General features: G+C 37.7%; 1 long non-coding RNA gene across 1 annotated transcript; it reads left to right on the top strand.

The window, feature by feature from the left end:
• Positions 1-235: 235 nt before the first annotated feature.
• LOC143273721 (uncharacterized) lies at positions 236-4,750 on the top strand. Its single transcript, XR_013051907.1, has 3 exons — positions 236-514; positions 1,978-2,267; positions 3,859-4,750. It is a non-coding gene; the product is annotated as an uncharacterized LOC143273721 (long non-coding RNA).
• The last annotated feature ends 351 nt before the right edge of the window (positions 4,751-5,101 follow it).

Below are 5,101 nucleotides of genomic sequence, written 5' to 3' on the forward strand. Positions count from 1 at the left end.
ATAGATATCATTAGAAACTCCATATGTGACCTTGAACTCCTTTACCTTCAGCAGCAGGACTGAAAAGAGAAAAGAAAGAGAAGATTTATTTGAAAAGAGCCATCATTAGTTCAACATCCTTCTCAGGTCAGGTTCACACTTGACACAGATAAGCTTTTGTGTCTCCAGATCATGGAACTGGATCTTAATACATAATGATATTCTCCTGGCAGGTCTACAGTATATAAATGCAGAAGCAGCAGCATGGAACCTGTGGCAGAATTTTCAGCTTGCAGCAGTTGCCCTTTTTTTGCCTCCTTGAGTCCGAGTCTTATATATCCCAAATTGGCCTATAACCTGTTATTTAACTGAGGATAACTTTGAATGATGACCTTGAACTTCTAACCTCCTATCTCCACTTCCTCGGGGTTGAAATTACAAATGTGAACTGTTGCACATACCCTCGTATTCATGAAGAAGGAGAGTGACAACATTCACGGGATCCAAAGATTTTATTAAATCACCTCGTATGCAGGTCAGTGATCAATCAGGCTTCCAGGACAAGGACTCGGGAGGCCTTTTCCTCCTAGCAGCCCCAAGAAGGGGCAGAAGTGGGGTTTATAAGCACAAAATTTACAAATATTTGTTTCCAAGTTACAATTTTCACCAATCAGAAATCAAAGATTCAGGGCTTTCATGTTCCATCATTGTCAACCAACATACAAGGCAAGTTTTAGTTTTAACTTTAGTTGAACTTTTAGTTCAACCAATCAGATTCATTTTGTTGTTGTTGTTGTTGTTGTTTTGTTTTGTTTTTCCTGTGGTTAGGAACTGCCATAATGTTTATAGAGAACTAAAGACACATAAAGACTATTTCTATGGTTTATGGAGGATGTTGATCAACCATTGGAAAGTTCTCATTTCCCCTAGGGCTTGGGAACTTGAACTTTATTTCACCCTACAGGTAAAGTAGAGTCTGAGGTCAAAATGGCAGTACTCAGACCAAGGTGCTTTTTTCCTGCTTCCTTCATGACAGTTGGGGGAATTAAATTCAGGACCTGTGCATGCTAAGCAAATGTCTTTCAAATATGATGATAGCAGGCATATCCCATTACAGCTTGTGTGGGAAGTTCTAGATGCATGCTACATCTTCCACCTATAGCAACTCATGTTCAATGTCTTCAGCAGCCATTGTTCTCAGAAAAGAGAAACCTTCCTCACTGTTGTAGTGACCTGTTCTATTTTTCTTCTGTTTCTGAGCTATCATTCTCTCTGACATATTTCCTCTTCCACTATCTGTTAGATTATTCATGGTACCTTTGTGACCCACAGGCTGCTGTGTCCTCTTTTCCAGTGTGGATGTTGATGTCAGATACCTCATACAACTTGTTCACCTATTAAACTCATCAAAAACAAGGATGTGATGGGTACCTTGGCCACTATTTGGGGGGGGTCTTTGTGATAAAACATCTTGTATACTATAACATAATGCAAAACTCTCAAATTTTTTGATTTGAAATATCTTATGTTCTTAAAGATTACTAGTTTTGGAGAATGGAAACTCAAAATTTGGCTAAGTATCTGAGAGCAGCAGCTGCTCTTCCAGAACACCCAACTTTCGTTCCTAGCACCCACATGGCAGCTTACAGTTTTCTGTAACTCCAGTTCCAGGGGATTCAATGACATTCTCTGGCCTCTACAGGTACCAGGCATGCAAATGGTAAACAGATATATATGCAGACAAAGCACCCAGACACTTAAAATTAAAATACAGAAATTAAATGATCACAATTCCCCAAGATCTTTTTTCTGATACTGTTATCATATTGATAGTTATTATATTGAATGTAAAAACTGAGAAGTGAGGTACATATATTAAAAATAATATTAACATCTATTCCATGTAAACATATTTAGGATAGTTACAGCACAGTTCTGGGAAAAATGTACTTAATAGAAGAGTGACCTTATGTTTTCATATTCTTCTTTCATTCTCAGATTTTTTTCTACATTTAAACTCTTAAATTATTCTATGGATATGAATTAAGGAGAAGCAAACCTCACACAGATATAATACTAGAAATGGAAGAACTTAACCAGCACACTCAAAGATTCTTGGAGACATTAGGTTGCTGGATCAATGTTTATCTATTTGGAATTACAGAGGGATTTGGACTGTATTTCAAAGAACAGCAAAATTATGTTGAAGGAAATTTTTTATGACTCCTGCCTTCATTATGAGGCCTAGAATTTGATGAACTCCAAGGACATAGCACAAGTGTATACTGGTAAGTCAAGCTTAAAGATCTCCAAACAACCAATTTTAATGTGTAGATTATGAATGTAGGTGGTATATGCCAACATATATTTCACACAAAATTTAAATGTACACATGATCCTAATAGCTATCCTAACATAGTATATTAATTATAGAAATATAATTGTACATAGTTAAAACATACCTATATACTCACATATAGTTATACAACTTTAAAGATAACTTTGTATCATACAGTACATAAGTAAACAATTAACCATGGTCCACTCTATAGTTGCCTGTGAAGGCAGCAAGCAGAACAATAGTTTTGGAGAGTAGAAATTCAAAACTTGGCTGCAAGTATGGAAGTGGCATTGGACATGATGCTTATGATGATAAAGAAATAGTTGTGTCTTTTGACTTTAAGTCTAGTTCTCAATTTCTTCATCCAAGAAACTTTTAAATATGATATAATGAAATATATGTGGTTATATATTATGTTCCCCAATATGTTGTGCACCCTAATAAACTTATCTGGGGTCAGAGAACAGAACAGCCACTAAATTAGACATAGAGGCCAGACAGTGGTGGCACACACACCTTTAATCCTATCCCTGGGGAAGCAGAGATCCGTCTGGATCTCTGTGAGATCAAGGCCACACTGGGAACAGAGCCAGGTATGGTGGCACATGCTTTTAAATCCCAGCACTTGAGATCTCATGCCTTGCTTGGGAAGGACACATGCCTTTAATCCCAGGAAGTGATGGTAGGAAACAGAAAGGTATATAAGGCATGAGGATGAAGAACTATAAGCTTTTTAGCAGCAGTTCAGCTGAGATCCATTCAGGTGAGGACTCAGAGGCTTTTAATCTGAGAAAACAAGATCAATTGAGGAGCTGGCAAGGTGAAGTTGGCTGTGGCTCTTTCTGCTTCACTCATCTTTTAGCATTCACCCCAATATCTGACTCTGTTTTTTTTTATTAATATGACCTTTTAAGATTTGTATTACAAATATACAGTTCCCCAGGTCCCCATCTGTTCCAACTCTTAATCATCCTCATAGATCAAAGAAATGAAGCCTGAACCTTCAAGAACTGATGACTGCTTTTAGCTTAATTGAAGAGCTGAATTCTCCTTCAGATTTCTAATCCAGTGATACTGTTCAATAATTAAATCAATAGGCACATGTTGTTCTGGCATATATGTACAAAGAGTATCACTCTTTTCACACTTAAAGGATTGTCTGATTCTTAATGCTTGTATGTCTCTTACTGATTTGCTATATCTGCAATCTTCTGACTCAATATGAGACAGCCTTGGCATTCTGATATCTAGTTAACTTCTGTTTGGAGGTGTCACCTGCCCACAGTCCCGAGTCTTATTTCAAGCAGTGACTTCTGGTTCTGAGAAACTCTTTTGTTCTCTCTTTGCTTGATGGCTTTGCTTCCTTGTACCATGAGGCCAGTCGGGTTCTTTTTTCCTTTTCTGTCTTTAGCATATGACTGAGGCAACAGAGATGCCAATCCATACTGAAAGTTTAAGACATTGAATTTGATCTTGTCTGACCTCAGGGATTTTGCAGGTAACTGTGGTATTAAGTGCCTTTCCCATATTCCTGTCAGAAGCTGACAGCCAATAAGAAAAAACCTTGAGGCAAAATGCTGACATTTTGGAAAGCACCAATTGAAGAGTTGTAAGAGAGAGAACTTGAAAATAATTCCCAGTGTGGCTTTCTGCAAGAGACAACTTTGAAGACACCAGGAGAGCAGAGTAGCCACCCTCATGAGACTCAGCATTAAAGAAGACCTGATACCAAGATGATTGCAGGTCAGCACATGGAAAATAACCCTGGAAGGCACTACTGGGTGGAACAGAGAAAAAGAGAAGCAGCTGCACACTAACTCCAAGTCATGACACCAGTGAGAGGGTCATGAGGTCAAGGGCATCTTTGCATCTTTACAACCTAATCTCCTATGATGCACTTTATGGATGACTTTTACTGCATACATTCACAAAACTGTACCTGGCACTGCCTTTTTCTCTCTCCCTGACACTGGAGAAAAGTACTGACATACTTTTCAATGTATTAACATGAGTTTTATCCATTGACCACGCAAATTTCAATGCTTAATTCTGAGCCTGTTGTTTATAAAACTTTTGATAGAATCCTTGAAAGACCCAGGCTTGCTTCATCCTTTGTAGGCCAGCACGGCTTACAGACTACGGGCAATGCAGGCCAGGAAATTATGCCCCTTGGGTTTACATAGGAAATGAATTTGAAAGGTCTGGAGGTTTTATTTGACAAAGAATTGAGCAAGAAATCTCTTGGCTTCCTCTCAGGGTTTGCCTGAAGGAAATCTTTGAGTGTGTGTGTGTGTGTGTGTGTGTGTGTGTGTGTGTGTGTGTGTGTGTGACATGCAGAAATGAAAGTCAAACACTAATTCTCATCAGAGCCCACATTCTTCTTATTCTGGATTAGCTCATGTTCAAAACATCTGAATGATAGCGTGGCTATGCAGCATACATTTTCTAATACATTTTAGAAATGTATAAGAAAGAAAATGTATTTATAAGAAAATATATTAATAAATATAAATAAAATAACCTTACCTTACAGGTCCTTTGCACATAAAGGTCTGGAGTTTTTATATGATGCCTTCTTGTGACAACGTGTATATCCCTGTGTTTACATGTATTTCTTGTGCTTTGTCTTTGGCTCTTTTTCTTGTTTGGTTGTTTTGTCATATTCCATTTTGTTTGTTTTTGATTTATATTATTTTAATTTATTACTATTCCTTGTTTGCCTTCTAACAAGAGAAAAAAAAGGTATGAATCTAGATAGGAGGGGAGGAGGAACTGGGAAGA

This window comes from Peromyscus maniculatus, chromosome 6 (genome assembly GCF_049852395.1).
Source record: "Peromyscus maniculatus bairdii isolate BWxNUB_F1_BW_parent chromosome 6, HU_Pman_BW_mat_3.1, whole genome shotgun sequence".
Lineage (NCBI taxonomy): Eukaryota > Metazoa > Chordata > Mammalia > Rodentia > Cricetidae > Peromyscus > Peromyscus maniculatus.